The 12,538-nt window shown below is 42.7% G+C and overlaps 1 long non-coding RNA gene across 1 annotated transcript in view; it reads left to right on the forward strand.

Moving 5' to 3' along the window:
- Nucleotides 1-12,538, forward strand: part of LOC119001408 (uncharacterized) — a 47,304-nt gene that overhangs the window by 13,694 nt on the left and 21,072 nt on the right. Inside the window, exon 2 of the long non-coding RNA XR_005069564.1 lies at nt 11,728-11,818. This is a non-coding gene — a long non-coding RNA (uncharacterized LOC119001408). The remainder of the gene's footprint in view (nt 1-11,727; nt 11,819-12,538) is intronic.

Raw genomic sequence — 12,538 nt, forward strand, 5'->3', positions numbered from 1 at the left:
TCCCCCTGACAAGGCTTGGATAATTCTATCAAAATAAATCTGTGAAGGAAATAAAAAAGCTTTCTTTTAAAGTCTATGAGAAGCCTTTTCAAGAACAAAAATAACACTTAAAACCGATATTCTGTATCTCTTTCTCTTCTCTCTTTCAGAAGAAATTCTGCCCTGTCTGATAATAGAAAATAAAAAATGTCAGGGGAAGAATGTCCAAATTTGGCATGCTATAGCAAGTGGAAATTTCCTCCAATGCTGCTTTGAATTTTAAAGATTTTGGGATATAGGTTGCTCAGGAGTCAGATTTCCACATTGTGTTTTTGTCAATGCCCTCGTCCATGAATCCCTTTACAGTACTTGCACTCAGACCTTGACTGAGAACATGACTGTAATAGTCAGGGTTTTGTAGAGAATTAGAACAAATAGGATGTATAGACAGATAGATGAGGAGATTCATTATAGGACCTGGTTCACAGGGCTGTGGAAGTCAAGAAGTACCACAAACTGCTGTCCGCAAGATGGAGAACCGGAAAAACTGGTGGTGTGATTTAGTCCAAATCTGAAGAGCTGCGATCTGTGGGAAGCAACCCTAGTCCAAGTCCAAAGACCCAAGAATTGGGGCTGGGGCTGGGGCTGGGGCTAGGGGATCAGTGGTGTAAAACATCCTGGTCTGAATCCAAAGGCTTGAGAACCAGGAGCTCCGTAACGTCCAAGGGCAGGAGAAGATGGATGTGTTGGCTGAGGTGGAGAGGAAATTCTCCCTCCACCTTTTGTGTTGCTCAGACCCTCAGAAGATTGGATGAAGCCCATGTTGGTGAGCTTGAGCTTCTTTACTTAGTCTACCTATTCCAATGCTAAGCTCTTCAGGAAGCATCCGCACAGATACACCCAGAAGTAATGTTTTACCAGTTCTTTGGACATCCCTTAGCCCATTCAAGTTGACACATAAAATTAACCATCACAGTAAGCATTTCAAGAGCCAGCATTTTCTCCAAATGGTCTTATGTTTGTTCCCTCAGGTTTTGTGGAGACTTCTCCACCCAGAATATGCTTGATCAGATATGTCCAGTTTCCTGCAGGTGGATCACATGGAAGGTTGAGTGGACAAGCTGAACTGTGGATGCATTTCAGGAAAGCCACAGACCCCATGTGTTCAGCATTGTGCTGTGTGGTTGGAACGTTCCAGTGGGCAAGAGAAGAGAGCAGCAGCTTACTGAGAGACTATGGTGTGCTGAGTAACTTGTACCGAATTTATAATTTCATAACATATAGGTTAATATAATTTTTCATGGTTAGAGAAGTGAGACACTAAAAGGTTAAGTACCTTACTCAAACTGGGAAATAGGGGAGCTAGAATTGAAATCAAGAACTGTCTAATACTAAAACACCTGCCCTGTTTGTTGTACTACATTGGCACTGAATTGAAGTTGAGATTCCCGTCCAAATGTGCTACGGTCCAAGATGAAATACCAAATAATAAATTCCGAAGGAACTAAGAGAAGAGGAAGAACCAAAATACTTGGATTATCAAGAGAGGAGGATAGAGACTGGGTAGAGGCAGGGTTGGAGCTGGGCCTTCGTTGGGCTTTTTTATGAGAAGAAAGGAAGTCACGGGAGGTTCGGGGGATTGCAGTCTGGGAACCAGAATGAGCTAAAAATAGAGGGCAATGACAGTGGCCTGTGAGAGGTGAAGAGGCAATTGCTCTCACTGTTGCTAAGAGTGTGTGCCGAAAGTAGGAGAGGGCAATGCAGGCATTATGACAAACTTGTAGAGTGTTTTCAAAGCCAGGTCAAGTTATAAGTCAGAGAGATGGGGAAGAGTGGATAGTTCATGCACTTTCCAGAGTGGGCAATGTTGTAGTTAACTGAAACCTGATAGAACTCTCAGTGTATGCAAATTCTCTACATTGGGATATATAAATCATAATTTAGTTCTGCAATACATTAAAAATTAAAGTTTCTCTTCATCTAGGAAGTAAAATATAGTTTGGTTTTGCATTGCATGGGAGCACAACGTGATGACACTTCTAAAGAAGACCCTGGTGTCCTAGAGTTTGTGGTCAAGGGATGGGATGGGCCTCAAGGGAGCATTGTCATAACTGATCTTGGAAACTGATGTACCCATTGTGTTTCCAAGTGTTTCCAAATACACAGCCATGTTCCAATCCTGGAGGCTTATCAGGAGGGCAGACTTCAAAACCTCTAAAAATTAAAGGCTCTGGCTCAGGCTGGGTAGCTTAGTTGGTTAGAGCTTCTTCCCAATACACCAAGGTTGCCTGTTCTATCCCTGGTCAGGCAGGGCTCATACAAGAATCAACCAATGAATGCATAATAAGTGGAACAAGAAATCTCTCCCTGGCTGGTGTAGCTCAGTGGATTGAGCGTGAGCCTGCGAACCAGAGAATCACGGTTCGATTCCCAGTCAGGGCACATGCCTGGGTTGCAAGCCAGTTCCCTGCAGGCCAACTCCCAGCAGGGGACGCATGAAAGGCAACCATACATTGATGTTTCTCTCCCTCTCCTCCCCCTCTAAAGATAAATAAATAAATAAAATCTTTTAAAAAAATCTCTCAATCTCTGTCTCTGAAGTCAATAAATTTTTTAAAAATTTTTAAAATGAGTTTCAGGGATCTTTCTGAATCCTATGACTATCACCTTATCAGTATTGGAGGGGCTTGGGAGAATTGGCAGCTGCTAAGGAGTCAGCCAAATATAATAAGTTGTTAGTGATACTAGAAATTTTAAAAACTTAGCTCTCAATTTTTATCTGAAAGCAGGTCATGTCTCAAGTATGCAGGTAAGTTTGCTTCTTGCTTGGAAGGCATTTGGGCTCACTTGGAGGCTAATAGGCTTGTCCCATGAATGAGAACTACCCTGGGGCTCAAATGTACTATTCTACTCAGCTGACCTGTTCAGCTGGGTCTCCCCTAACAAGAAACGTGTTCAAAACAAGCAAATTTTTCACTGACTCTGGCAAAATTGGCCCCTGTGTGCTACATCACATTACTACTATTATTTCTACCTTTGTTTAGGAAAGAAACTAGCTGCTTGGCCAGCCTATTTGAGGTAATATTTCACTGCATGGAACTTGTAGTCTATTATGATTTCCACCATTATTCATTATGGGGGCAGATGTGCACCTTAAATGGGGGAAAACAATCAATGCCCTTAGTTTATTGCATGCTGATTTAAGTGAGCAGAAATACTTAACATTTGTCTAAAACATTTTTGGTAGCTTTTAGCTTTAAGCTAAGAACAAAATATCATGCCTTCACTTTTCATGTATATTATGCATATATCTAGTCTTTCCTAAGCACTACATTTATAGGAGAATAGATCTTTCCATATTTATAACTTAACTCTTTTGTGATCATTGCTCTTTAAAGTGAGAAGTTAAGTTATTATTGAACACAAGTGAATGTGAAGGGTTTTTGTTTAAGAACCAAGTGGCTTCGCCTTCTGTTGAAGGAATGAATGTATGTGGTAGGATTTTGGTCGAGGTGGGATTTGGTCAGAAATGTTTATGCTTTGTTAGCATTCCAAGTTATGTTATTACAAAGAGGTATTAACTCCACAGTTTTGTGTGTCTAGTGAATGTACTCACTAAGGATTATATTGAGGCCAACTTCTTACTGTGTAAGTTGGGAATTTTAAACGTGTGCTGTGGATATCAGCCCTCCCCCCCCAAGCAGTTCTTGTAGCTCCCTTTTTGCTGCCTCCCCTCAGCTTGTATTTCTCAGCTACAACACCAGGCCATTGATTCCAAGTACCTATATCGGTCACCTCAGGAAACGTATGGGTCTGCTAGGTATCCAGTCAGCAGAGCCTCTAACCCTGCCCCACAGAGCTCTGCCCCATGCCCTCACCCCATCTGGGTCTATGATGAGGATGAGAAAAGGAAACGGGGGTAAAGGGACTGAGGCAACTGACTGAGTTGAGCTTATTTTTTTTTCGTCTCCAAGTATGCCAGTCTCTGTAACTGGAAAAATAGGTCACTGTAGTTCTCTGTGCTTAGTGGAGTGGAAGGTTCTGTCCCTACAGAAAGAATCATAATTTATGGACTTGTCTTACTTAGGTTTTTGTAATTTCCCAATGTATTTAAACTCATATTAAGTTCCATGTGTTTTTGTCATGAATCCCCAAGGGGAAAAAAAACTAAGTGTGAACCATGAAAAGGTATTGACATCCAAAAATAGAAAATAGGATGCATACATCTCTGAGCATTTTGACACGAGCTCATGAGGGCCTTTCAATTCACCAGGGTCCCGGACTTGGGAGAAACCACCAGGTCTCCTTGGCCCACTGTGCTGTGTCAGCACCGCGGACAGCAGCACTGCTGCCCCTTGCTGCGTCTGCGGGCCGGTGGAGCTGACTTGATGTAGTGTATCTGCCACCCCAAACCAGGGGAATGAATCTTTTGGTGGATTTACAAGACTAGTATCTCTATAAGATTCTCTTTCTTTAGACTCCCATCAGGGAGAGGAGAGCCCTGTACGCACTCTCTTCAGAGACTTGATGTACAGATGTGTGTATATGTGCATACTCACAAATACACGTGGGCACGATAAACTCAACCCTTTCAGAAAGTTAAAACTAATTCTTTCTATGAATATTGAGGGCCCTTGAGGAAGAAAATAGGGATACTTTTAAAGTGGCATTTTTGCCCCTTTTAAGTCAACTTTTCCTGAATACCAAGACATGGAACGCAGTGGTCCATGATGTTGAGCACCTTAAGACCAGCCAATTAGCCCTGGTTGGTGTGGATCAGTTGGTTGCAGCACTGTCTCATAACCAAAGGGTTGTGGGTTCAATTCCCAGTTGGGCATATACATAGGTACAGGTCTGGTCTCTGGTGGTCCAAGCACATACAGGAGCAACCAATCGATGTTTCTCTGTCACATCACTGTTTGTCTCACTTCTTCTCTCTCTAAAAGCAATGAAAAATGTCCTAGGGTGAGGATAAGACAAAATAGAAAAAGACCAGCCAATTATCTCCAGTCTGAGGCCCCCACCTTTCCTCCTGCTAGGCCAAAGATAGAAACGGACAAAAAAAATTATCCTACAGAGGCTGGTTGGCCTAGTTCTATGAGTATATTTTGGGTTTTTTTTTAATGTGTTAATTGTCATCTGCATACTTCTCAATCAGGCTTAGCTCCAGGTTGGGCCTAAGTGGCATCTCAAGGGCTGGAACCAGGGTAGAATAATATTCTTTGCTTAAAAAAAAGAAAGCCCTGGCTGGTGTAGCTCACTGGATTGAGCACAGGCCTGCAAATCAAAAGGGTGCAGGTTCAACTCCCAGTCAGGGCACATGCCTGGGTTGCAGACCAGGTCCCCAGTAGGGGGCATGCGAGAGGCAACCACACATTGATGTTTCTCTCCCCCTCTTTCTCCTTCTCTTCCCCTCTCTCTAAAAATAAGTAAATAAATAAAATCTTTTTAAAAATTGCCTTTAAAAAAAGAAAAGGATGGGAAGAGATGTGTAAAGGGATTTAGAGCCTACAAAAAGCATCTGCAGCACATCTCCTTTTTTTTAAAGATTTTATTTATTTATCCTTAGAGGGGAAGGGAAGGAGAGAAAGAGAGAAATATCAACGTATGGAACTGGCCTGCAACCCAGGAATGTGCCCTGACTGGGAATCGAACCTCGATCATGTGGTTCGCAGGCCTGAGCTCAATCCACTGAGCTACACCAGCTAGGGCTCATTTTTTTGAAAAAGAGGCAATTCTGTCACTGAGGTGCGTATTCAGTTTTGCTCTTATTGGAGACATTAACTTAACTCAGGTGGGACCACTTTCTGATAGCAAAACTCCGGCAGAAAATGCAGCCCTGTTGGTCTAAGTCTTTAGCATGGGATCTTTTCCCAGTCCGTCTCTCCAGGCTGAATGCGTACCAGTGGCTATCACCCACTGGTAGGTTCTACTCCTCTGATCTAGCACTTTGCCCAGATCAGACCTTAGGGGCCCCAGCACCGTAGTTCTCGCTCTTCTGTCTGCCTGGCATGGCCTAAATGCTTCTCGCCTTTGTCTGTTCCTGAATATTTTGAAAAATTTTTTTAATTTTATTTTTGATTTAGAGAGAGGGGGATGAAGGGAGAAAGAGAGGGAGAGAACCACTGATGCGAGAGAGACACACCTATTGGTTGCCTTCCATATGTGCACCAACCCAGACCAAATCCACAACTCAGGCAGGTGCCCTGACCAGAAATGGAACCCACAACCTTTTGGTTTGCAGGATGATGCCCAACCCACTGAGCCACACCAGCTGGGGCTACCCATCTTTTAAGCTTTTTGTTTTCATAGGCTTTCCCTAATTCCACAACTATATAAGGAGCCTTAAGACCCAGTATTATCTACAGTGCATAGCTTTGCATATTGGTACTTTGTGCATTTGGGTTATCTCTCTTCCAATAGATTGTAAATTCCTTGAGAGTAGTAAATTGTGACTTATGTTATATGTGCCACGAGGCAATTCATAAGCTTTTGCTGAGTTTAATTAGGTTGGAAAATTCTCTCTATCAGGCTACACTTGTGTACCAGTCCTTAAAGTAAACCTTCAGCATAGACTATGAACCTGTTAGAAGTGAAGGAAAACAGGGGACCTGAGTGGATTTCCACCAGTCACTCCCCTTCCCTCGCCTGTCTTGAATTTCTTTGTAGGAAAGAGAATGCAATGTTGGTCTTCACATCTAATCGTCACTGTGGTTTTGAAGCTCTTAAAAATTAACTTTACCCTAGTGCTTTTCTAAAATGCCACTTGACAACATTGTACAGGTATTTTACATAACTGCTGTACACTGGAGGTATTTTCGATAGAATGTAGTGATCAAAATCCAGATCATAATTATATCCCGTCAGTGTTGCCATTATAAGCTCCTCTCCAGAAGGGTTTGTTACTCATCTGTTTAATTTGTTTTAAGCTTCAGCCTGACATGCAAGTTCTCAGTCTGACTATTTTGTAGGGAATCTTTTTCTGCCTCAAAACATGACATTTTAATCAGTGTAGCCAGTATGTGTGTGGACTACTGTGTTTCTCTGCAGGAAAGCAGACTCGGTTATCCACCTGAACACTTGTATCAACACTGGGTATTCATATTATGTCACATTTTACCCTCCTGGAGCAACTCTGATGGTCACAGCTGTGGCACTGCTTAGGGTTCCCCGGGAGCCATCCTGTGGGTTGGTTATCACACCCGAACACGAATGACCAAGTAGCTCATGGGAACGTGAGTCACTTGGAGTGTTTATCACTCACAAGATGATGAAGACAAGGGGAACTTGAGATACTTCCCAGCCAGGATGTCTGGCTTCCTGTGACCTGCTGACCTAGGCCAGTGGTGGATCCTCAGAAAACTGGGGGCACTCTGGTCCTCTCCCCAGGATTCAGTCTTACTTTCTTTCCTCTGGTTCTACCTCAGCCTCTGGAGACCCAGGTGTACTGCCCCCTCACTCCTCCTAATTCGGAGAACTTTATACCTTGTAGGTTGGGGGTTAAGGAGGGAAGTGCCTGCCCCTCACAGGTCTGCCTTAAGGTAGAGGACATTTCCCACACTTGGTCTTTTTCCCCCAAACCCTATTCTTCTGGAAATTCAATTTGTTTTTAGATATTTCCAGCAGATTTTCATGTTTCTTATCTTTACATTAAATTCTTCTGGGATACTTCTATGACATTAAAGGGTAGAGAGAGGCAGGGGCTGGAAGAATAGAGAAAAGATAAGGTCAAAGTTGGTTCTTCTGATTCTCACAGGTTGCTATGGGAATTCCCCCTAGAAATGTTCCTATTTAGAAATTTCCTGCTTTGGGAATTCGACCAAAAGATTTCTGTGTAGAGTAGGCCAATTACTTATTTGCTCTGTTTCCTTAGGTGTCATGGGAGGGAATTCATTATTTAACACATTCAACAAATAGTTATTGAATAAGCAAGAGAAATTAAAAGTCCAGTCCTTATATTTATATGTATTGCCAAAGGGTCTTCCAAAATAGCTGTACTAATTTTCTTAGTGTATTGATGAAAAACTGTCTCCCTATCCCCCTAGTTTTTATGAAGAATTATCTAAAGCACTTCATTCCAGACTTTATTCTCTGAACATACCCTCAAATCTACGCTAGGACAGTGGCTGCCCAAAGTTGTTCTCTGAATCTCGGAGGCTGCTAGGCAGGTGGGGATGGACAGGGGGTGGGAGGAGAGGGCTCTTCCCCGTTCAACCAGAGCTGCTTCAGCTGGGTCAGTTTAAGCGTTGGGATGCCACATGAGATTTCATTTTTAACAAAGAAGTCTGATGTTAAAGAAAGTTTGAAAATTAAGAACTCTCTTTAAATTTTTTTCTAGAGATTTTATGTATTTTTAGAGAGGGAAAGGGAGGGGGAAGGACAGGGAGAGAGAACATCAATGTGGGGTTGCCTCTCGTGTGCCCCCAACCTGAGACCTGGCCAGCAACCCAGGCACGTCCCTGACTGAGACTCCAACCACTGACCCCCTTGTTCACAGTCCAGGATGCAATCCATTGAGCCACACCAGCCAGGGCTGAAAATTAAGAACTCTTAGAACCAGGTTGTGTGTTCTACCTTATTTATATCCCCCCTCCCCAATTTGGTGTAGATTTTCTCAAATTTTCTAATGTATATTTTAGTGAGATTTCTAAAGCTTGTTTTTTGATAAGGTGGGGTATAAGTAAATGATTAAGTAAACAGACAATTGTTAGTAATGGAAGTTGAAGCAGTAATTGATATCACCCAGGGAAAGTGGGTGATATGGGAAGAGACAAGGACCAAGGATGGAACCCCAAGAACAGCAAATTTATGTGGTTGGCTGAGGAGGGGAAAACTGGAGAAAGAAAACTAGCGAAGGAGAACATTTCAAAAAAGAGGAAGTTCTCAATGGTGCCCTAGGGTAGAAAGTCACACGGGTGAACATTGAAAATAGCCCTTGGGTTTAACAACAGGAAATTTAGTGGGGATCTTAGCAAGAGCATTTCAGCAAAGGTGTGTGGCACAGGCTACATGGCATGGATTGACAAGGGAATGGGAAGTGAATTATCAGAGACAAACCTTGCAAAATTTGGCTGAGAAAAAAATTAGAGGTGAAAGGGGGACATAAAATGGGGGTGGGTGTGGTTTGTCTTAATTTTTAAAGTTGGAGTAGATACAAACATGTTTGCAGGCTGAAGGAAAAGTTCTGGTGGAGAGGGAGGGGTCCAAAGTACAGAGGAAAGAGTGACAGCAATCAGTACAGCAAAGTGCCGGAGGGGTGGGTGGGGGGGTCAGAGGGTCAGTTCCTAGTCATGGTCATGGGTGCAGGTGCACAGAGAGGAACAAAGATGAGGGTCAGTGAAGCCAGGACCCCAAGGAAAGGTTTTCACCCCTCCCCCCATTAAAACCATGTACAAGATAGGCTCACAAAATAGACAAAAACTGTATCCTAATATTTCAAGCAAGCTAAAAGAAATTGAGAAAATAATAGAACATGTAAAAAAACAACAACTTAGAATTTATTATTATTATTACTTATTTTAATTGTTGTTCAAGTATAGTCTTCTGTCTTTTACTCCCATCCCAGCCAACCCCCCAGCCCCCCCCCACCTTCCTTCCATTTCCACCCCACTCCCAAGGTTATTGTCCATGTGTCCTTTATACTTGTTCCTTTTAGACCCTCCCCCTTTCCCCCTGAATTCCCTCCCCTCTCCCCTCTGGTCACTGTCACATGAGGTGATATGTCCAGGAAAGAATTAGAAATAAAGGGACAGATTTATTTCAGAAATGAAGACTACGTTAGGAAAACACAAAAGGGACAAGCACAACAGATAAATGAATGAATGAAGAAAAATAGAGAGTAAAAAGGAAAAAAGAGATTTTTTAAAGGAGTATAAGCCAAAACAAAGTAAAAACATAAAAATGCTTCTTATAGGAGAGGAAGGGAATAGAATGAGAGAATCAGAGACAGCTAGACTTCTCTGAATGTGCATTGTTTTGTAGATTTGACTTTGAAGTCCTGTGAATACATCACATAGTCATAAAACAAAATATTTAAAAAGCTACCCTAAAAAGAAAAAAGTAAAGCACACATAAATACACAGTATTCTGACCTCTCTAAAGACTTCAGTGCACTTGAGTTAGTCCTAGCCACAGTCCTTCCTGCCTCTACCTTGTTTGTTTCAATAGGATGTCAGAGAAGAGTTCACCGGTTTCCTCACAGTAGACTGTCTGCACGGAAAAGGAGTTGATAGAACTTCCTTCATCCAGGGCCAGTTCAACTTCGACTTTCTTTGAGGCCCAATTTTAGCCTGTTTCCCCAATTTTTCTTTGATACTGTATAATTTTGTTAAGATTTTCTAGTTCAAGCTTAACAGAGAGATAGGGATCGGATTCATGGCAAGAGCATTATAAATTTGGCTTTTTCTCAACGTGACCTGAGAAACAGTACCACTAGCACATTAAAGAGTTTAAATGGCTGGGAAATTGCTGCAGAGTGATTGGGGAGGTCCTAGGACACAGTAATTTTTATGGGTATTATGTATTCTTTTAACAGACTTTTTTTGTCAAGGCCCCAAGGGAGAAATTGGGCAGTGATGCCATCCCAACAGAGACGTTAGCCAGCCCCGCAGGGAGCTGTGGCAACAGGATGACCCTTCAGTTGTCCCAAGTTGGTCTCGTCTTTACACCCACATGTTGGTCAGTAATTGGATGTCAGGTCCCCGTGGAAGGAACTGTGACCCTGGAGAGGGTGTTCAGTTTTTATTCACTCCAGGCTAACAGCTGAGGGCTCAATCTAGCATCTCTCCCAGCAGCCGGGGGAATGAGTCCTTCCTTCCCAAAGGGGTCCGGACCCTTCATCACAGCGTACGGTGAAACTCCCGAGTTGGGGAGGCTCAGCCAGAGTCAAGATTATAGCTCAAAAGTCTTCTTCTGTCAATTTCCCATGGCTTATGAGTTCACAGTTGCCCATTTCCGTTAATTTAGAGTATGTTAGATCTCCCGTAGTAACTGAAATGCAAAGAGGAGAGGAGTCTGGAAGGATAAGCCATGTGACTGGAGAAAGGGGCATGAGGTATACCAGAGTGACCTCATTGTCAAGGGTTATTGGCTTGGAGTGGGGACACAATCAGAATCACGTGACGGATCCACTTGAGGTCATTGGGAATGGCTGGTAAGCAGGTGCCATATAAGTTCTGGATCAGGTTTAAAGGCCATGTGTGACTCCTCTTCCATCCCCTCTGTCACTCTCTTAGAAACACTGAGAGATCGTTGGGGGAGTGAAGAACATGCCCTCGCACTTAGACCAACCTCACACTTTGATCCATTGGGGATCCTCAGGGCCCCCTAATTCTAACCCGGGCTTCCAGTGCAAACCCAGAGATGAGAAAAAGAAGGCAAATATCTTTTTTAAATGATGATAATATTCCCATTCTCTGCTCACCCTGGAGGCTTATTTTGAAAATCACAGTGATTTAACTTGTTAGCAGTTTAATTCACTTTTAAAAGATTAACCAGACTAATTATTCATCAGATTTTACCACCTTTGTCAGCCTCAATAAGGATCCTTTGTTACAATGATTAATGTGTTTTAATTGTAGCTTCTCTCAGAGCAATAATTCGATCGCACAGTATTTGACGAATCTATGGAAATCTTGGAAATGCTTTGACAGCTGAGCTATTCTTAGGAAATGAAAGTAAAGGAATGTATGTAACTAACAAAAAGTGTTTCACAGCATATCACTAATATGGATTTTCCTTCTCTGACAGACCTTGCTCTGCTGCAGTCCATGAAACTGCTTGCCACGCGTGTCAACTTGTCATCCGGGGGCTCTCAGAACACAGAGGTCGATTGACACAGGTGACTGCACTTCCGGGAGTCTGTGCCCTTAAACACATGCTGGTCAGATATACCTGGGTCACAGGCAAAGTTAGTCAACTTAGCCAGTGCCCATAAATAATCATCCAGTTAAGACCCTGGATCCTGTGTTGACCATCCTCTTTTCTACCCAGTGCTTGGTCTTCATTCGTTTAACTAGTGACCATTGTCCAAATTACAGTTTTTTGCAACATCAAAAAAGGTGTCTGTAGAACCTGGTAGAGAGATGAATTGTATGTGGGCAGTACTAATTTTAAACTTAGAGTGTATTTTAGCGTTAATTTTTAAAGCACAGTGGTTCTAAGCGCTTTGGAGTCAGAGAGGTCTGGAGTTGATTCTTGACTCTACCCCTTATTAGCCGGGCGACCATGGGGGAAATTAGTGATACTTAGTCTCCATGAACCTCAGTCTCCTCATCTCTGAAGGAGGTATAGAAAAACCCACCTCATACTGAGGATTAGAATGAGGTATTACATGTAAGACCTAGTATAGTGCCTGGACTATAGTAAACATACAATAGGTTGTTTCTGAAAAAGCTATAGGCCTTTATAGTTTAAGGAAATCATAGCATGTAAGCATTTCTGATCATCCCAATAACCCTGAGGCAAGTGGGCAAGGTGTGCTGCTGTTATATGGTGGTTGTTTTTCACAGAAGGGAAGGCTGAGCGCAGAGGGTGTGGTAATCTTGCGAAACATGTCGTG

This window comes from Sturnira hondurensis, unplaced genomic scaffold (genome assembly GCF_014824575.4).
Source record: "Sturnira hondurensis isolate 20B ecotype Veracruz unplaced genomic scaffold, ASM1482457v3 Scaffold0016663, whole genome shotgun sequence".
Classification (NCBI taxonomy): Eukaryota; Metazoa; Chordata; class Mammalia; order Chiroptera; family Phyllostomidae; genus Sturnira; species Sturnira hondurensis.